Source organism: Balaenoptera ricei, chromosome 9, assembly GCF_028023285.1.
Source record: "Balaenoptera ricei isolate mBalRic1 chromosome 9, mBalRic1.hap2, whole genome shotgun sequence".
NCBI classification, from domain to species: domain Eukaryota; kingdom Metazoa; phylum Chordata; class Mammalia; order Artiodactyla; family Balaenopteridae; genus Balaenoptera; species Balaenoptera ricei.
In genome coordinates, this window is record NC_082647.1 from 55,975,522 (window position 1) to 55,997,478 (window position 21,957).

Consider the following 21,957-nt stretch of genomic DNA (forward strand, 5'->3'; position numbering starts at 1 on the left):
TTAATATTTATCAACTCCACTTAGGTACAGAGATGCTACGGATTTTACAGAGTAGAAGGTATCGCTACACAATAATGCAATTGCCTTTATAGGCCATGCATAACATACCCACACTTCTTTATTTCATAATCCTATCATAAGCAGGATACACTTACGCCACAGTTCATTTGTCATGTGATTGAGGGCAACTCACAAATGTATATATGATACAAAAGATAAAATAAATTATTGACTGTCTCCAGAGTCCCCAGTCTCCAGGAGTTAACAGTCTAGTTGGGGACGGAGATATGGAGACCCACATAAACCACGGAAAGACAAGTCTAAAAGAAGTAACATGAAGACATACGGACAATCAGTGTCTATATTCTCAGCAGGGAAACACCACTTCTGGCTTGGGAGGCTCATAATGGAGGTGGAATTTGATCTGGACGAGTCGGCAGGATTATGGATACTGTGGGTTAAAAGTGGGTGGTGGTATATATAAGTCCAGGCCACTCTACTACCAAATGGAAAATAGTTAGCTAACGGGAAGCAGCCGCATAGCACAGGGAGATCAGCTCTGTGCTTTGTGACCACCTAGAGGGGTGGGAGAGGGAGGGTGGGAGGGAGACGCAAGAGGGAGGGGATATGGGGATATATGTACACGTATAGCTGATTCACTTTGTTATACAGCAGAAACTAACACACCATTGTAAAGCAACTATACTCCAATAAAGATGTTAAAAAAAAAAAAGTGGGTGGATGGACAGAGAGGATTCAGCCAGGAGCTGCAGACGTAGGATCGGTGGTGGGATGGCCAGGGTGTGCTTTGAGGGCAGCACAGGCAGGTGGCTAAGGGGTGGGTTTCTTCAAAAGAGTAGAAGGTAAAACTGAAAACCTGAATTCACTTCTTTCAGAAATCAAGACATTCGCTGTATAAGTTACCGTATTTCCTGAGAAAAACCTGACTGGTGAGGTTCCTGAAATGCAAGGTTTCTTGCTCAGAGCAGTGCATTTCTCTTTAATACCAGAGCTGAGTGAGGAATGAGTTTATATTTTGATTCCAGGTAACAGCACAAGCTATTTCTGTGATAGGCTAATGCTGAAACAGCTATGGAGTGAAGGTACCAAAATCCTGCTTTTACAATTGAGTCGCTCAACCTCTTCATTATTTTAATTATACTCTTGTTAATAAATCCTTACCTTTACTGTTTCAAAAGGGTTTGAGCAAGACAACTTCTATTTAATAAATGAAACCAAATGAGCCTAAAATGGCTTTTTAAATCTAAGATGTGATTACAAAATAAACAGTTAAGCTGAATATTAAAACAACAAAGCTGTAGATACTGCTAAATTCTTCTTGGCCTTCAGCACTTGGCTAGAACATAATAAATAAAATATTAGTCTTAGTTTTTCCTTCAATTTGTGAGTCAGTAATTTCTATTAACAGCTCATAAAATGGTACGTCAACATGAAATGTAAGTACATTTTTTTATAGAACACTGAAGTAATAAAATCTCCATAGAAGTCGACAAAGCAAATTAGCTATTCTCCCTTCTCAACCTTGATACTTAAGAAAGATTAACTTTTCTCTTGGTATCGCAAATGTTTGTTATTTTAAAAAAACTTGTGAAAGAGGCACATAAAAGAGAACAGTCACTGCCTTCTTTGGCAGGCGTGTGGCATTAGCATAACAGACTTGTTCGAAAACCCTCAATGGAGGACTTTATAACACGTGGCAACATTAGATTGTACATATTCTGACAAAATGGTCTTTCTTGCAGAAGAGCATCTTCTTAAAGCAATCCAACAAAAACATCCAAGTGTCAGTTTTCAAAAGCCTCTGTTGAAATTCCATAGTCCCAAGTTGACTTCATTCATTCAGTCACTCATTATGTATTTATTTATCGCCTCTTGTATGTACAAGAAATTGCACTGGGTGCAACAATCTCCTTAAGCACTGATTTCTCTAAAAATATGTATTTGTATTGATGAGTACTTTTTCATTTTTGTATTAACTATTTCTTCTCTGTGTATTTCTAGTAATCATTTAAGCCTTGTGTTGAAGGGAAGTGATTTTTTTGTGTGTGGTTGTTTCAGTGATACCTTTGCATTCCTGGGGAGAGCTTCATGGAACAGGTAGAGAGACTTTTGGAAAGGGAGGGAAGAGGTAGGAGGCAGGAGACTGGGGAGTCCAAGCTTGAGGGTGGCCCTGTGAAGGTCCCCATTGAGGAGCAAATGGGAGAAATGGATTGCTGTGAACTGGGCTGGGAGGGCAGAGGGCAAGGGAGCCAAGGACCAAAGTAGGCATAGGGTAGTGACAAAGAGCAAAGGCCCCAGGACCAGAGGGTCAAATCACAGCCTTACCACTTACTGACTCTGTAACTGGGAGAAGATACTTACCCTCTCTACACCTTTGTTTCCTCATGTATAAAATGGAGAAAATAATGATAATAATAATAATTGTATCTACCTCATAGGGTTGTTGGGAGGATTAAATGGAGTCAATATACATAAAGTTCTTAGAATAATGTCAGGCACATAGTAAGCAATCGATAAATTTTAGCCGTTATTGTGGTCATAGGTCCCTTAGAGAAGGGACATGCAGTCAGAGAGGACAGCCTCAGCTGGGATGGTGGTGTTGCCAAAGCCATCTCTAGACCCCTTTCTCTAGGAAATGTACATACAAGGTGTGCATTTAGTATACCTACATCATTGTTCCTCAATTATCATCTCTGTCTTCAAAAAAACAAATTTTTCTGTATCAAGAGATACAGAGTTGAGGGCATACATCTCATAATCATGTGCTGACACAGAAACTGTAAGGAATCGGTGTCATTTATCTGTCTTCCATCACATTTAGGGTGATAAGGTAAATAAGCACCATGTTAGGAGTCCAAAGACATGGGTTTGGGAGTAAATTTAACCTTGTCACCAACTAGCTGTGACCTTGAGCATGTCACTTCATCTCTGTGAGGCCTCTGGTTCCCTTTCTGTAGAATAATGATAGAGTTTTGGGCCCGCAGAAGCCCTTTCAACTCTAGTGTTCTGTGCTAAGGCATCAGTGGCAAATAACAGTTTCAAACAGGAATGGTGTTCATCAAATTCCACTGAGTAAAATCAGAGAGCAGGAAGACCAAGAAAGTGAACATCCTAAAAGTAGCACCTGTGTGCTTCATTCCCACTGCTCCCAGTAGTGAGGACAGGAATTTCACCCCTGACCAACAAGGTGTTTAGTCACATTTTATTAAATCTGTTGTACAGTAAGTCTGTAGCAGGTGAAAGCAAAGAAGATCTTCTTGCTGAAATGTAATTATGTTGTCTCCTTGGGCCCCTGAAATTGCTCTTCATGTCCACTCTGTGTCTTGCTGGCCCAGCCAGTCTGGACTGAATTGGTGCAAGGATGTGTCCGGGTCCTTTAGAAGCCAGTGCAGTGCTTTGTGAAGCTGCTGGGGGCTTTGCAGTGTAACCATTTCTAACAACAGGTTGAGGGTTTTAAATTGAGGAGTTTGGGCCCAAGGGGAGAATAACACTGCAGTTATTCTGAATTGTTGAAGAATTAGATGGTCCACACTGTAAGAAAAATTTTAGATAAATGGAGTTTGCAACTTTAGGTGCACAGACTTGTTGTTATTGTATCCATTGTGTAGGGAATAGATTCAGGCTTTGGGATCCAAATCATGGGCTTGAGTCTTGCATATAACACTTAACTAGTTGTGTGAGCATATCGTATTTATATTATCTAAGTCTTTGTTTCCCCACTTGGGAAATGGCAATATTAAACACGTCCACCTCATAGGGAAGCTGTAAGGATAGATTTCTAGAAATGGCAGATGACATACAGCATTATCTGCATAGCAGAACATTGGAAACTCACTAAATGTCGAATAATAGGTGAATGGTTGAACCAATTATGGTATAGCCATATGATGTTCATTAGTTTCACAAGCCATTCCTTCACTGATGTAAAAGTAATTACAGCCAGCTGAGGTCCAAAACTAGGAGGAAGTCTTAACTTTGTGGAGTGGAAATAATAATTATAATAACTAATATTTATATAGTGCTCGTATGCCAGATCCTATGTAAGTCTTGCACTTGTAACTACTCATTAAATCCTCAGAACAACCCATAAGAAAGAGCTACTATTATTATCTATACCCATTTTTTACATGAGGCTACTGGGGCAAAGTAATATTAAAAAACATATCCGGCCAGTAAGTGGCCAGGTCAGAGTTCGTATAAAGGAACTGGGGAATGTGTGTGCAGTTAGAGTGGATTAAAGATGGCTCCTCCACACCTCATCTAGCTCTGTGATTTCCTGGATAAATGTAGAAAGACTTGGCCATGTTGCAGATGAATGAAACACGCCATCATTGCAGTCAGTGTTGGCATAGTAGCATAGCAGCCGCCCAAAATATAGGTGGAAACTGCCATACTCTTGAGTGGAAAGCCCTTCAGGTATCAAGATTGGCGGCTAATGATTCTGCAAGCTTAATATCCAATTGCAGACCATTCTTTTTGCCTGCCTGCTCTACACTGCCTGCCTTTATTGAACACAAACTGTGATGTACTGAAGGAATACAAGATACATTTGTAAAACATCATGTCAGGCCCTTTCTAGTCCCAGTATCCCCTGGTGATCCAAGGTTGGGGTCTAAAAAAATAGAACAGAGAAAAGGAAGCAAACACCAACTTGCCACAGATACATGTAGAGTGAAGGAGATATTTTTTGTTTAAGAGACAGACAGCTGAGAAACAGTTATTTGATCCCTGCTGCTTGAGGGACAGTAGGGAAAGAAAGGTATTTTTGTGATCACTCTTCTGTGTTCCCTATGCGGCTTGGTTCATACAGTCACAACAAAAACCCGAGCTCTAATAATACATTGCCACCGACCACAGATATGTTGCGAGCCTCATGCACAGTAGTAACTAACATTCGGCTTCCTTTTGATTACTTCCAGGCCTGTGACATTTAGATGGCTGCACATTTCTTCTAACCTCAGAAAACTCAGAGTCCACAGCATACATCTCATAATCATGTGCTGACATAGAAACTGTAAGGAATCAGTGTCATTTATCTGTCTTTCATCACATTTAGGTGATAGGGTGAATGAGCACCGTATTAGGAGCCCAAAGACATGGGTTTGGGAGTAAATCTAACCTTGTCGCTGACTAGCTGTGACCTTGAGCGTGTCACTTCATCTCTATGAGGCGTCTAGTTCCCTTTATGTAAAATAATGATAGAGTTTTGGGACCCCAGAAGCCCTTTCAACTCTAATATTCTGTGCTAAGGCATCACTGAGTTCCAGCTAATAACAGTTTCGAACAGGAATGGTGTTCATTCATCACATTCCACTGAGTAAAATCAGAGAACAGGAAGACCAAGAAAGTGGACATCTTAGATGCTTGTAATCTTCACCCATCAACTGGCGATGGCTCAGATAGTTCTCCAAGTAAGCCATGCATCCCCTTTTCTAAAAGGAGAAATGAGAATGTTAATATGCATTTGAACATTTTAAATGTCAAATGCCTCTGCATTGTTTTTATTGTTTAGATTCTCTCTAAGGCATCATTCTCAAAGCTAGTTAATCACAGCATTCTTGGGAAATATAAACATGAATTTTTTTTTATCTCACCTAAGTCTTTACTATACTAAATTTTATTCTATTGCAACATGCTTGAAAATCTGTGGTTTGTAGGTTTGGTCAGCAAGTGCGTACTTTTTGAGCAAACTAATGTAACGTGAAAGAACAGTTTTCAGTGTTTCCCTCTACTTGTGTTTGTGGGTACCCTTTACTGGTAACTACACCAAGCCCCACAAGCCATCCCAAATGGACTGTTTGCCAAATGCCTGTTTGCCTAATAAGGAAGCCACGTGTTAATGACAGCCTTATGTGTAGAACGTCTCATGCAGAAAGACTCATGAAAGGCAAATCTGGATTTATAGATAGATTTTTTTTTTCACAAAAGTCTAACGAATTCATGTAGTCAAATCTTAGGAACAGAAGTGTGTTTGGTAGCTTGAGCCTGCTGCCCGGACAGGCTCTGTGTGTCTGCTCTGAAAGACCAAATATCATCCCAACGGACCTGACCTAGTTGAACATAAATACACCATTGAGGAGTGACTGGCTTCAGAATTAATAAAATTTATAAATAAATAGGATGGCCTTGCAAGGAGGCTAAACTTGAAATGCCTCTTAATTTTTTTAAAGCAGTGCAGCAGGCTCTAGCTGCCCTACTGATGACAAAATCTATGAAATGAAATTGTTTGGTAGAAGGCAGTTGGATTGTTCACATTTTGCAAGATTAGAAAATGAATTTGACCCATAAGATCATAATACAGAGCCTTATATTTTTTGATGAGATGCTGATCCAGCCTAGAAGGTAATGATTTGGGCTGTTTTTACACTTAAGCAATTTGGCATTTTCCCTTTCAATCTGTAAGTTCTCTGAGTAGGTGTGAATGGGTTTGTAAACGCATCTCGATTTCAGTTTTTGTTGTTCATAAAGTATACTCACTGGTTTCTCTAACCTGTCGTAACGACACAGCTCAATCTGCATCTGAATTGATCAGTTATTAAAATTTAGAGAGGTGGGCAGCCTCTGTGCTCCTGGACCTGCCAGTGACGCCCATTAAAGAATCACCAGAGAAGGCATCCATTATAAGGGCTGGAAAGGAAGCACCAAGATCCCTATTTCACTTGAGGGTATTATTCAGAAAAGAGGAATCTTTTTCACTTCTTGCCACCTAAGCTGAATTTTGAGAAGTAACCATAAAAGATGAAGCTGAGAATTATAATTGGGTCTTTCGTATAGACAAATTGTACTGTGTCTTTTGAGTTTTGATTTTAAATTCCCCCTAAAAGGTCACTGGATACAAAGACAATCTCTGAATTTATTGAAAGGAAAGCTACAAAGCTGTTATATGCAGCTCTGTATATGCCTATTTGTGTTTCACACTGTCTTTTGTCAGCCAGTAACAAACAGACAAAATGGAAATCAGTCTAAGAATTTCTTTACCGTCTTTTAAAGATTTTCTTCAAGGACTTATTTCCAAACAGTGAGGAAAAATATTTCTAATTTAAAAAAAGAAAAGACAAAGCCCCCCACATTTGTCCTATTACATGGTATCTTCTCAGCATTCAGAATGGCAGATGTTAGGAGTTCACCTGGATGAATGTGGACAGAAGCCATTAGGTATCTTTTCAGCTCCCTCACCTGGGAAGTGCACTTTTGACCTGGCAGCCATTGCTGCATTTACACTGAAATGACTAACTGCCCAGCCGGTTGCTATAATGTAAGCAGAGCCGTGCCTCGAATGTGAACCCAGTCTCAATGCAGTGATGCATTTTGAGCTATTTTCTGGGTGACTAATTAGGTCTCAACCTGGTGTCTCAGTTTTGGATTCCAAATCGGCCAAGTGGGCATCATGACATTGCCCCCAAGTAACAGGGTCTTTGGGCCCCTCTGATGCAAAGAGGAAGTACAATGTGGTAGGAGCCAGGCTACGTGGGTGTGAATCCTGGGTCTGACACTTGGTTGCTTTGGAAATCACTTAACTTCTTGGGGCATAGTATTCTCATCTAAAAAAAAAAAATATGTGGAAAGAGTAGTATCTATATCATAGGGTATAAAGTGAAGTTGTTTTGCGGAAGGTAGCTGACTTGTTCACATTTTACAAGATTAGAAAATATATTTATCCCAAAAGGAGATCATAATGCAGAGCCTGATATTTTTTGTAAGATGGTGATTGAGCCTAAAAGCTAATAATTGGGGCCACTTTATATATGGTCATGTGAATTAAATAAATTAACTTTTATAAAGTGGTTAGAACGTGCCTGGCACATAGTAAATATTTCGTTAGTGTTAGCTATTGTTATTAGTGTAAATTCAGCGGTATGCTTATCACAGTCAAGGAGTCCCTTGCAGAAGTCATAATTGAGAAGTAAAATATTAAACAAAATGTTTAAGCTTTTTAAAATTTCACTTTACGTGTCAGGCATGGTGCTAATCATATTATATCCATTACCTTGTTAAAGACTGCAAGGTTCCTTGGGGAACATGTATTTTACTCTGTTAAAAAGAAAGTTTTAAATACATATATATTAAAAAAGGAAAAAAATTGAACAATAAGCATTGAAGGAGTATTTTCTATTTTTATATGTAGACCAAATATCCATTAATAAAACTTACATTTCATTTCTTAAATATTTCTTAAATACCACATATTATACCATCATGCTGCATTCCTTTCAACTTTTTAAAAGTCCTTGCTCAGTTAGGAAATTTTGTTTGTTTGTTGACCCATTTGGGGAGGTAGACAAGACAGGTCTTATTATTTTAAATTTACAAAAGAGGACACTGAAGTTTTGTATAACCGAGGTGAAGTGACCATCCAAGATCATAAAACAAATTCATGGTCCAGGGCCACAACCATAACCCAGTTCTGGGTCGTGCTGGGCCTTGATCACAGCCCCTTGACTGTGCTGGGCCAGAGACTCTATCTGCCTCATCTTGCATCTGCCCAACAGTCTTTTCCAAGAACTGAATAAAACCACCACCTTTGCATGATTTCCAAAGCTATTGATTGTGCCCTTATTCTTCATTCATCTTGTGGATAATAAATCCATCCATTTAAAGACAAGAAGAATTCAGTGTTCAGCTGTGGTCTGCTACACACATGTCCACTTTCCTTACATTTTCTTTGAACAGAACACAGTAAAATCTATTGTACGGCTCACCGGCGTGATATCGCTTTGATAGACACTGAGTGACCTAATATACACACTCCAGTGTACTCTAATCTGTGGTCTCCCAGCTCCTACTCGGCAGGAATTCTGAGATGTTGATGGAACCCCGTGATTTAACAGAGCAGCCGGGCTGCCCTTTCACCCTTCACACTGGTTCTGACAGCTGCCTGCCATGTGTAGAGAAAACCTCACAGGCTGAAACCCTGTCGCAGAGTAAAGGTCCTTGAATAAACATACAAGCATGATCATGCTACTATTCTAAAATTAAATTGTTTTTTTTAAACTGAATTTGCAGTGGGGATATTTTACAGCTGAAGATCCAAGGCAACCCAAAGTGCACCAAGTACCTTCTCCTTTTAAAAATAAAACAAAATAACAGACACAGTGAGCCTGGTCCCATCCACACATATTTGAGTTACCTATCTTTTTCAAATGGATTAAGCCAGTTCATCAATGCCCAGGTTTGTCTACTCTGAGACATTAACACGCATGCCAGAAATGATGTGCAGCATCTCCTGGGTTTGTTGGGAAGCTTGATTTGTGTTTAAGCTATCAATTTAATCCACACTGCCTTTTTACTTTTATCAGGGTATTCTTCAGGTAGAAAGAAATGGAAGGAGCTTTTAGGCATGACTACCGTCCTAAATATAAAGTTGGTTAAAAAAAAAAAAATCCCTACTCAGCCCAAATAGCATTGTGCTTTATAATTCATTCTCTTCACATACAGTACCCTGCGTTATCATGGCTAATGTTTTCCTGCTGAGCTGCCATCATCTTTTGTCAAGCTGTCAGGGTATTAAACTGATGTACCTTCCACATTTGGATAGAGGTCATTATCCTGTTGCCTGGTTGCATTGCCTCTGCTGAGCAGGTTAACTGCTTGAGGTCTTTCATCTAGATAAATGTTCACCAGCACTTTTGCTCTGTGATGACATGAGCTGTTCCTTAGAGGTCAAATAGTGATGCTATGATAAGTTGTTCCCTTTGAGTTCACAGATTCAGAAAGGACCAGAGTCCAAATTTCATCATCGGCCTAAAAATAATGATAAATGCTCATTTTGGCATATTTCTCCCCAAAGTGCTGGACTGGGGACTCTTTAAAAAATACTTATGTTTTAATTTTATATAGAGAGAAAAAATTTGCTTTTAAGTATCTTATTGTTTCAGTGTCATAAGTGATTCCACTGGTCAGAATTAACCCCTTAGTTCTGATGATGGCAGAAATAAATTGTGTGTGTGTGTGTATGCATGCATAATAGATAAAATACATTGTAAGTTTTCAGGTTTGCTAATCTTAAAATAATATTTTAAGTGTAGTTTAAAGACTCCAATATTAGACACCTTGGTACCATCCAAATAGGAAGATAGTTTTTAAGTGGGGAGATATAATTAAGTCATTTCACTTTAGTGAAAATTGATTTGTTAACTAAGAAGAATTTTAGTTTGCTTTTATTTCATTTTTTATAATGAAGAGTATACCAAATTAAAAGGAAAAATGATTTTAAGTGATTATATTAGAACCAAATATAACTTTTATAAAAAGCTCATTTTTGAATTCTTGTTTTCAATTCAATTTTTTTCCAAATATTTTTATTGTGGTAAAATACACATAACATAAAATTTGCCTTCTTAACCATTTTTAAGTGTACAGTTCAGTGATATATCACAAGGTCGTACAACCATCACCATCCATCTCCAGAAGTCTTTTGTTTTTTAAAGTGGTTTTTCAACTGAAGCAGGCCTTACCTCTCTATTTACCATGACTAGTGTTATTATATGAGCTAAAAGATGCTTTCTGAGTAAATAGAACACATTTTTTAATAAAATCTTTTTTAAAATGCCACTTTAAACTATAGTCTCTTTTAAAATGTAAACACATGGAATCAACTTTCTCAACATTGTATAATTTTAGGCCAAACTGCTGAATTTTAATATTTGACTGCCTCATTTCCAATTGGATGATATATTTAGTCTTCTAAAAATATATTTAGTTTTTTTTTTAATGTGTACTATTATTTTCAACAACTGGACTAGATTTTAGATTATTGTTTTATTATTAAGGGTCAGTTATATGTAGTCCACAAATTTTATCATAAAACAAAATTTAAAACCTGCCTAGAAGTACCATCTTACAGAACTTGGAATTAGTGAGGTCAAATGCACTGATAGTTTTATTCATGTATTCATTAATATCTGTTTGTTAGGTGGTGTAGAAACACACGTGAGTGAAACAGTGAGGACTATCTTCAAAGGAAGATTCTGTATTCCCTTTCCTATCCATTAATTATATCATCATCAGCACAGTTGCCCAAACTATAAAGCTCAGCATCCTCCATGATGTGCCCTGTTTCTTAACCAGACGTTGAGTGAACGACCAAGACCTGTCAATCCCTCCTAAACATTATCTTAAAATCCATTTTCTCTTTGACACTCCACACTGTCTTCTAGCCTTAGCTGAGACCCTCTTTATCCCTCATCCTAAGTTGTTTCTCTGCCTCTAGTTACTCCCCATGCTGTCCCTCACCACCATCCATCTTCCTTACTGCCAAGAGAGTTTTCTTTCCAAAAAACCAATCTGATCAGTCACTCCCTGCTTAGAGAGCATCCTCTCATCCATCTCAAACTTACCGCGTAGAATTGTTGTGAGCTGTACAAATCTCCAGGTAACAAACAAAGCGATGGACCCACTTTAGGTACCCAGAAAGCCTCCTCTAATTAAAGCACCCAGACTCATTCTAATAATAAATGCTGTGCTTCTAGGGACGTATCAACTAACTTGGGGAGAAGGGAGGCCACCCTCATCTACCTTATTAAGAGATGCATTTCCAACAAAAAGTTTAGTCTTATGTTTAATACTTATTTTCAATTTTGTAGTATTTTGGCACTTTGCCTTGGGAAATTTTTTAAATTTAAATTACTGTATATATTTATGCTATGGGGTATTGTAGAACGATAAATAAATTCCATGATAAGAATGTATTATATTATGATAAAATTCTATTTAGGGAAGTGGGATGGAAGTACTAAAGGAGAAAAAAGTATGATATAAAATTTCCTACTGTTAAAGAATAATTTAATCATGTACTTTTAAAAATGGATGGTGAGATCAAATATACTTACATTACATTGGACCAAGTTTAAAGAATGATGTAAAATCTTTATTTTAAAATGTCAATATTTTCAATAAGCCAAACATTACATTCTTTGCTACTATTAAATTTATGATCAAAATATCCTATTTCAGCTTTAAAATGTGCAGAAAAGTACATAGTTTAACAAAAACATTTATGGAGTAGTCAAGCAAAAAAGATTGAAGACTATTCAATTAGAATGATCGGATTCCAATCCTAGAAACGCTGAGCAAATGTATGGAATGTTTATCCCCTACACCTTTAAAAGGGTTGTTTTTTACCATTATTTTATTTTAGTGTTATTAATAGACAAGTAGGTGAGATAACTTTCCTCCCAATTATGCTAAACAATAAGTATTATCCAAAGGCTAATCAGTACCCACCAAGGACCCAGGGTTTCTGCACATCTCTGTAGCTGGACCTATGCCAAAGGGCCCAGCTAATCTCCAGTGGGTACAGAACTTACTGGATTTCTTCTGTAAGCACATGGCTACTCTTCCCAACTTTATTAATTCCTGTCCTTGCTGCTGATCTAGCATGAAAGAAGCTGGGGCAAGAGTTCAGTGTTCTCAGCAATATCCAGTAGCCTTCCCTCTCTGTCTAAATTAATTCTATGACTATTTCAAAAATTAAAGATATCACTCATATTCACCTTCCCAGCGTTGTCTCATGTAGGAATTAGCCTCTTTTGTAGTAGACATCTTTGGAGTCTTCTCCCTGACAAGGCCTTCTTCCTCTGTGAGATTTGCAGTCCTATACACAAGGTAGGCCCCAGCAACCCTATTTTTACTACATTATCCTGCTTGCTGGCAAGACTCTACTGGACTAGAAATGGAAACCTGGCCCAGGCTGGACCATTCATATTTGCTCTTTCAGAGTTGGAATTGGACTAGGATAAGCAGGTCAATCTCTAATGCTCCCATGAAGAAAAGGCATGCTGTCTGCAAATGTGGGGTGGAATTTTATTTATTTATTTTTATTTATTTATCAATGGCTGTGTTGGGTCTTCATTTCTGTGCGAGGGCTTTCTCTAGTTGCAGCAAGCGGGGGCCACTCTTCATTGCGGTGCGCGGGCATCTCACTATCGCGGCATCTCTTATTGCGGAGCACAGGCTCCAGACGCACAGGCTCAGTAGTTGTGGCTCACGGGCCTAGTTGCTCCGCGGCATGTGGGATCTTCCCAGACCAGGGCTCGAACCCGTGTCCCCTGCATTGGCAAGCAGATTCTCAACCACTGCGCCACCAGGGAAGCCCGTGGGGTGGACTTTTGCCCAAAAGTGCAATGCGAAAAGCAGAGAAAGGATCAAGTGAAGATGCAAGATCATGCATCTTAAAGGAGTTTGAGAGCCGTGGTGCTGGAGGCCAAGTGCATTCTAAGTTTTCATCTCTACCTTTCTTAAAGTGGGGGTGTCTTTCTTCCCCTCCAATTCCATAAGCTAGCTTTATATTTCTTAATAAATCCCATCTTTGCATGAAAAAAAAAAAAGAGTTCACTGTTCTTATTGGGATTTAGAATTACACAATTGAGAAATTAATGACATCCAACATTGTCATTAAACATACAACTTTCTAGCCTTGAATTTTTTTATTGCACTCACTTACCAGGAGCTCATGGACAGTGGGTTAAATGTGTGATAGGATCATTTTTAATGGATCCACAGTTTTCAGATTCCCCCTGTCAGCTGAGATACCAAAGCACAGCCACATGATTAACTCAGAGTTAACATCAACGTTTATCATGAAAGAATCTTTGCTAGATGCTTGGGATGCAAAATGCGTCACAAATTCACATCATTCCTGCCTTCAAGGAGTTTACTTTCTAGTTTTGATGAAAAGTTTAAATAATAATGCAGTCCATGCCAGGGCTATTAAGTAGTCATTAAAGTAATATTTAATGACATATTGAAATATGGTCTATGCCTATCACTAAATGAAAACAGGTTGCAAAACAGCTGTGCATAGTACACCCCCATTTCAGTAACTGAAGTATACACATATATGCACGAAAAAAAGATGGAAAATTATAAGCAAAATGTTAACAGTCTTTCTTTCTTGATCAAGTAGAACTGTGCGGTAGTTTAACTGCCTTTTTTGCGCAGTTTAACTTCTACAGTGAGGAGATCCCTTTGGTAATAAAGCTGTCGTCATTGGGCCTGGGGTGACTCTAGATTTTAGGTATGAGGCTATGGGCTGTGAACAGGACAACAGACTATTAAGACAAACAGGAAAACCTGCATCCCTTAAGATCATTTTTGGAGGTCAGAGCGGAGGTAATCCTACCTGAAGAGAGGGCCAGCCACCCATCCACTCACTCTCATCAGATCCACTTCCAGTCGGTGTTCTCTGGCAACAGGTTCCATCCTTGCTGGCAAGCCAGGAAGGATTGGAGACAGAAGTGAACCATCCCATGACGCTCTTATGCGGCATACGCTTTAGGCCTTGGCCCCTGTAGCCTCCAGGAGTAAGTGCCTGAAGGAGGGCGAGTCAGGGTCTACATATATGGTCTAGTGCCCCATTTTCTGGAGCCTCTGTCCCATATTTCTCTCAACTTTTCCAACTATGGAAAACTATTTTGACATTTTGCCCTCAGGAGTTTAGGGGGAGGGAGCTTGTGGAGAGAACTTTGTCTTGCCATTGAGGCCTGGCTCCAGCCCTTACAAGCTAGGTCATCTGGAAAGTTCCTTAATGTCTCAGTTTATATCAGAAAATATCTTTCAAATGGGGATTGTACCACCTGCCATGCCTCCTTTAAATGACAATTTGACAGAAAAAGAAGGAAACACTTTTTTTTTTAAGAAAAGACCTATACAAATACAAGAGATTCATATTAGAAAACCTAACTTTACACTGAGAGATTATCCGGAGACTTGGTTTTTTGTTTTTGGGGTTTTTTTTAACATCTTTATTGGAGTATAATTGCTTTACAATGGTGTGTTAGTTTCTGCTTTATAACAGAGTGAATCAGTTATACATATACCTATGTCCCCATATCTCCTCCCTCTTGCATCTCCCTCCCTCCCACCCTCCCTATCCCACCCCTCTAGGTGGTCACAAAGCACCAAGCTGATCTCCCTGTGCTATGCAGCTGCTTCTCACTAGCTATCTATTTTACGTTTGGTAGTGTATATATGTACATGCCACTCTCTCACTTCATCCCAGCTTACCCTTCCCCCTCCCCATGTCCTCAAGTCCATTATCTAGTAGGTCTGCGTCTTTATTCCTGTCTTGCCCCTAGGTTCTTCATGACCATTTTTTTTTTTTTTTAGATTCTATATATATGTGTTAGCGTATGGTATTTGTTTTTCTCTTTCTAACTTACTTCACTCTGTATGACAGACTCTAGGTCCATCCACCTCACTACAGATAACTCAATTTCATTTCTTTTTATGGCTGAGTAATATTCCATTGTATATATGTGCCACATCTTCTTTATCCATTTTTCTGTTGGGCACTTAGGTTGCTTCCATGTCCTGGCTATTGTAAATAGAGCTGCAATGAACATTTTGGTACATGACTCTTTTTGAATTATGGTTTTCTCAGGGTATATGCCCAGTAGTGGGATTGCTGGGTCGTATGGTAGTTCTATTTTTAGTTTTTTAAGGAACCTCCATACTGTTCTCCATAGTGGCTGTATCAATTTACATTCCCACCAACAGTGCAAGAAGGTTCCCTTTTCTCCACACCCTCTCCAGCATTTATTGTTTGTAGATTTTTTGATGATGGCCATTCTGACCGGTGTGAGATGATATCTCATTGTAGTTTTGATTTGCATTTCTCTAATGATTAATGATTAACACATTCTTTCATGTGTTTGTTGGCAATCTGTGTATCTTCTTTGGAGAAATGTCTATTTAGGTCTTCTGCCCATTTTTGGATTGGGTTGTTTGTTTTTTGATATTGAGCTACATGAGCTGCTTGTAAATTTTGGAGATCAATCCTTTGTCAGTTGCTTCATTTGCAAATATTTTCTCCCATTCTGAGGGTTGTCTTTTTGTCTTATTTATGGTTTCCTTTGCTATGCAAAAGCTTTTACGTTTCATTAGGTCCCATTTGTTTATTTTTGTTTTTATTTCCCTTTCTCTAGGAGGTGGGTCAAAAAGGATCTTGCTGTGATGTATGTCATAGAGTGTTCTGCCTATGTTTTCCTCTAAGAGTTTGATAGTGTCTGGCCTTACATTTAGGTCTTTAATCCATTTTGAGTTTATTTCTGTGCATGGTGTTAGGGAGTGTTCTAATTTCATTCTTTTACATGTAGCTGTCCAGTTTTCCCAGCACCACTTTTTGAAGAGGCTGTCTTTTCTCCACTGTATATTCTTGCCTCCTTTATCAAAGGTAAGGTGACCATATGTGCATGGGTTTATCTCTGGGCTTTCTATCCTGTTCCATTCATCTATATTTCTGTTTTTGTGCCAGTACCATACTGCGGAGACTTGGTTTTTACTGACATTTTAACCAGATTCCATTTCCTTGAAAATGTTGAGGAATTGGGCTTCCCTGGTGGCGCAGTGGTTAGGAATCCGCCTGTCAATGCAGGGGACACGGGTTTGAGCCCTGGTCCGGGAAAATCCCACATGCCGCGGAGCAACTAAGCCTGTGTGCCACAACTACTGAGCCTGCACTCTAGAGCCCACGAGCCACAACGTCTGAGCCCACGTGCCACAACTACTGACGCCTGAGTGCCTAGAGCCCCTGCTGTGCAACAAGAGAAGCCACCACAACAAGAAGCCTGCAAACCACGACGAAGAGTAGCCCCCGCTCACCGCAACTAGAGAAAGCCCATGCGCAGCAATGAAGACCCAGTGCAGCCAAAAATAAATAAATTAAATGAATAAAGAATTTAACTAGATGCTGTCTTTAAAAAAAAAAAAAAAAAATGTTGAGGAGTAAATTTTGCACTAGAGAGGGAAAGCATGCCCTCACATTACCATAGCTGAAGTTCTGCTTTCCAAGGGAGATCTGTTTCCAGGAATTAAGTAAACACCAGCTCGGAGATTCATGCTGCAAACCTCTAATGCCTAGGTGACATCTAAGGGATTTAATCAAGCTACAGGATATATGATTCAAAGGACAAAAAATAAAGTGATTAAGAAAAATCTTCTCTATGACAAGGAAACAGCAGATTGTTTCCATTAATTTTATGAGTAATTTTGTTTTTGTTGGCAGAAAGCTACACCCGGGGCAAGTGTGGTGCACAGTGGGAGGGAGGACTTATTGGAACAGCGCAAGGATTGTGTCACAGCCACTGCAGCGCAGTACATTCGAAGCTGGGTTCTTCTCCCCGTACAAGTCGGCTTCCCCTCCCAGCTTTTCTCTTCTCATCCTTGGTCCCACTGCCCGCTGGGGCTCTAGCTCTCCTTTTGTCTGCATCTCCTATCGGCCTCCAGGGCCTGCCCATCTTTGCCTTGAACCGTATCTTGAATGTCTGTGCTTTTCTCCATTCTCTCACCTCACACCTGTGTCCCTGTAAGAGATCCTCTGGGCTCAGCCAATCACACAGAAAACATCTATAGAGTGCTTGCTGTGACTACAAGCTCCCCCTTGTTCCCCTCCACCCAGAATGGTGACATATAGTAAGTCGTCCGAAATGTTGTTTTCATCACGTCATTTCCCTTCTCAGAGATCTGAAGGGACTCTTTATTTCTTTCCACCACAAGTCTAGCCTCTTCTGTTTAGATTTCAAGGCTTTTCACAATCTGACTCCATCCTACTAGAATCTACCCCCAAAGTCCCACTTCTCTACTCAGATCGGATGCTGTCTCCATGTTTCATTTATTCATTTTCTCCATACTGATGTGCTGTATACCTGCTATATATATGCCAGGCACAGCGCTAAGTGCCTAAGAATATGATATGGTTCTTTCCGTGAGAAGCTCCAAAAGTCTAAAGGTGGAAATATGTAAGGAAACAGCATAATATGATACGATCAAGGTTCCTTAAGGGGTTGTATAGTGCACTGGTTAAGTTCAAAGAGGAAAGTGCTGATTCCACCTGAGGAATCAGGCTGACGATTTTGTCTAGAGGGACCAGGGAGGTTGTCCAAAGGGAGCCAAGTCAAGACCAAAGGAAGGGAAACCTGAGAGTCAAAAGCTGGTGTGCCTACCTCATACTAAAATCCAGATCTAAATCCCATGCATAAGAATAGAATTTCAAATGAGGAAGGAGTCAAGAGTCAGAAAGAAGGAAAGTCAGACCATTCTGAGCATACGAGGACGAGACGGTGGGTCCTGGACAGTCACTGAGAGAAATGTTAGAATGCGGAGGGCTCATCTTTATTAAATGGTAGGTGTTTGGCTTAAAATTACTGAATGGTGGGATGAAGGCAGTATTGGGAGCCAACACATGGAAGCATAGGATTACTATGACCTAAGTACAGAATAGGTTTTGGAAATGGTTATGATGGGACAGGAATGTTGGGGTCAAGTTGAGAAGGCCTTTGATTGCCAGCCCCAGAAGCATGAACTTATCCTGTTTGCAGTTGGGGGTGGGGCCATCACACGGGAGGTTGGCCAGGCAGCAGGATTGGGGCAGGTTATGGGTGAACTCATGACTGACTCTCCCAGACACAAGTCCTAGAGAGGAGCTGCATCAACCTAGGAGAAGGGGACCCCTTTTTCTAATTTGCATAAAAACACACATGATGCATGTGGTAGCCCCAGTTGTCATCTCTATTTTAGGAAAAGGATTCTGGCAACAAATGTTTGTTCATGGATTCAATTCATGCCTATCAAGCACCTCCTATGGTTCAGACATCATTCTAGACCCCTGGGACTCAGTGGTAAATGAGACAGATCTATCTCCACCCTCAGAGCCCAGAGAAAGTAAGCAGGGATGCTAGAAATGAAAGAACTATTTTAAAGGCTGTTGCCCTTCCCGTAGCTTTTCTCTATCCAATTCTACCCACCCCTTAAAGCCCAGCTCAATCCCAACCACCTTCCCCAGTGATAACCCTTACTGATCTCCTTCTCCAGAACTCATACTTTAAAAACTTAAAAAAAAAACAACGCATACTTAACTTTTTTTCTGATTGCAGAAATAACATGTTCAGTATACAAATTCAAAAACAATATAAGTACCTGATATAAAGAGAACATACGCTCACTAAAAAGAAGCACTTTGCATTAATTAATACATATGCCTCTAATATCTTACTTCTGTACAACCACCAATGCATCATTGTCATCATCATCTTCATCTTCATTATAAAGTGAGCACATTATGTCCAAAATTATGGTTTTAAACTTTATACCTGGAGAGAACATAGAATTCTTTTATTTTTACAACTTTATTGAGATATATTTCACACACCATATAATTCACCCATTTAAAGTGTGCAGTTCTGTAGTTTGTAGTATATTCACAGAGCTGTGCAACTATCACCACAGTCTAATTCCAGAACGTTTTCATCATCCTAAAAAGAAACCACGTACCTATTAGCAGTCATTCCCTATGCCCATTTCCCTACATCCCCACAGGCCCAGATGACCACTAATCTCCTCTCCGTCTCTATGGATTTGAAATTCTGGACATTTCACATAAAGGGAATCATATAGTATGTGGCCTTTTGTGACTGGTTCTTTCACTTAGCATAATGTTTTCAAGGTTCATTCATGCATCAGTATTATATTTTTTCTTTCTTCTCTTTTTTTTCCAAAGTACTATCCATTCTATGGGTATAGCACATTTTATTTATCCGTTCTTCAGTTGACAGACATTTGGGTTGTTTCCACTTTTTGGCTATTATAAAAATGCTGCTATAAACATGAAGGTGTCTGCATCATTTTACATCCCCACGAGCAGTATATGAGGATTCCAATTTCTCCACATTCTCATAGGATCTCTCTGTAAGAAGGAGCTGCCTCTACTCTGGAATAGAAGGGTCTGAGGTAGGCTGGATGGCTGCTAATCGTCCATTCATTGTATATGTACAATTGTATATGTACATTGTAAATGTACATTGAATATGTACAAATTACAATAGCTTTGTCTTCCAAGTTTATGGTGAAGTCTGAAAAGGTGCTTTTGAGCGAATCCTTCTTTGGGGGGAAAAATATTTATTTGGGTTAATGTTCTTCGCCAAAGAGCTACATTTGACTATAGTCTTTCTTTCAGCAATCACATGAATCCAAAAGGTGGTTTGGGGTTTGTTTTTTCTTTAAATTCTGAGACAGGGAAAGAGCGTGAATTTAGATATCAAGAGCTCTGGACACCGCTTCTGGTGGCAGGGTCTGGGGAAGGGGCGCCAGGCGCCATGTCGGGCCACAAAGGTGGCAAGAAGAAGCCCCTGAAGCAGCCCAAGAAGCAAGCCAAGGAGAAGGACGAAGGAACATAAGGCATTCAAGCAGAAACAGAAGGAGGAGCAAAAGAAACTCGAGGAGCTAAAAGCGAAGGCCGCGGGGAAAGGCCTCCGGGCCACAGGTGGAATTAAGAAATCTGGCAAAAAGTAAGCCATTCCTTGTGCCGGAGGCAATGGTGATCCTTAATTCCATTCCTGTTTAAACATCTGGATTAAACATCTGGATTCACTGCCATAACATCTGTTGCCACCTATAGCTAGAATGAAGTGTTGTCTTGGAACCTATTGTACATTTAAGAACAAGCTTTTGTTAAAAAAAAAAAGCTCTGGACAATTGTTGACTCCATAGAGTCTGTGATAATTAAAACATTCTCTTTGAGAGTTAGTTAGTTAGTTATACCCTTTAAGGGAAAAATATGCACATGAGATTTTATACTTGGTAACACTCCTGAAAATAACAGAGCTACAATAAATCTGTAGGAGGAAAGAACCTCCAAAAACAAGTTAAAAGTAAAATATTAGTTCAATAAAGCATGAGAATATGATCAGAATTAAATAAAGCAGTGATAGAGAACAGTTAAATTATTTAAAACAGTACATAATTATATCTATATCATCGCATCTCTTTAAAACTTTCTCTAATTCATTTAAACATAATAATTACTCTTTGCCCTTGTAATAAGATATTCTATTTTGTTTAAAAATATATAGTTAAGTACTCTGGTAAGCCCTTTGCCACAATTAAGACATGCCTCTCTTTTTCATATTGCAGTCAAAACACATGAGAATCAATAAACAACCACTTCAGCATTAGGTTTACATCCATACTTTAGTGAGGGCAAGTATCACAGGGAGTACGTGGAAATCTCTTAGGAAAGATGGTCAGTAACTTCTTCCAAACATATTTCTGAACACGGTAATGTTCTCTTCCCCATTAATCTGGTAATTTTCTTCCTTTCTACTATGAAGTATTACTTTCATTTGTTGAGGATGGTAATAATTTTCAGATCAGGAAGAGTAAGGGAACCAGCATCTATTGAGTAATCCCTGAGTGCTGAGACTTATTTTGTGATTCATTGTAATTTTTTTAAAAAAGAAATTTGATTTCAAGTAGTTAAATAAATATTTTTAGGAATATCGCTTAAACATTCCTCATGTATTTTAACTCATACCCTTTATTACTGATGAACAAACAGTGAGACAAAATGCAAGTGTTGATCAACCCTCAGTGGAATCGAGAGGAAAGAAGTAGTAGAGAGAATCTAGTGTTTATCCCCTCCCACACTAAGCAATTGGAACCACTATCCAGACGAAACAGCCCTCAATGGTAGTGGAATATCTATCTGGGGATAGAGTTGTAATCAGTTGTCAGTTTCTTCCCTCGGATTCTGAGTTCACCAGCTAAGAGCTAGATGCTCAAGACCAAGGTGTAGTATGTGTGCAGATAGATAAATAGGTAGCTTAGATATATATAAGATAAACAGATGATAGACAACTAATCATAAGAAACATGCTGCTGTTATGTTTAGAGTAAGATTTTCAAAATCTGTAGTTAAAATTTTAGATAAAAATTACCAAGTCCAAATCTTTTGTCTCAGTGCTCAGTATAAAATATGATGATTGTAAAAAAAAAATAGTCATTGGATGAAGAAGGTAATTCCATTGCCTTATTGTCAACATTATATCATACCTTAAAATCAGATGTGACTGTGGAACAACAGTTTATCAATATGTTGTATAATTGTTGATCAATTTAGAAATAAGAGATTCAAACCTTGTTTCCCTTCTGTAAATAAGAGGATAA

At 39.1% G+C, this 21,957-nt stretch overlaps 2 protein-coding genes and 1 pseudogene across 16 annotated transcripts in view; 2 read left to right on the forward strand and 1 right to left on the reverse strand.

Moving 5' to 3' along the window:
* Positions 1–21,957, forward strand: part of CDK14 (cyclin dependent kinase 14) — a 573,947-nt gene that overhangs the window by 530,957 nt on the left and 21,033 nt on the right. The gene's annotated exons all lie outside the window — the stretch shown is intronic.
* Positions 1–21,957, reverse strand: part of MTERF1 (mitochondrial transcription termination factor 1) — a 589,841-nt gene that overhangs the window by 16,624 nt on the left and 551,260 nt on the right. Inside the window, exon 13 of one of the 13 annotated variants that reach the window (XR_009505043.1) lies at positions 394–451. The exons of the other annotated variants lie outside the window; for them this stretch is intronic. The gene's annotated coding sequence lies outside the window, so the exon portion shown is untranslated. Of the gene's footprint in view, positions 1–393; positions 452–21,957 lie in introns of those variants that run through there. 13 annotated transcript variants of the gene reach the window in all.
* Positions 20,083–20,304, forward strand: LOC132371506 (translation machinery-associated protein 7-like; annotated as a pseudogene).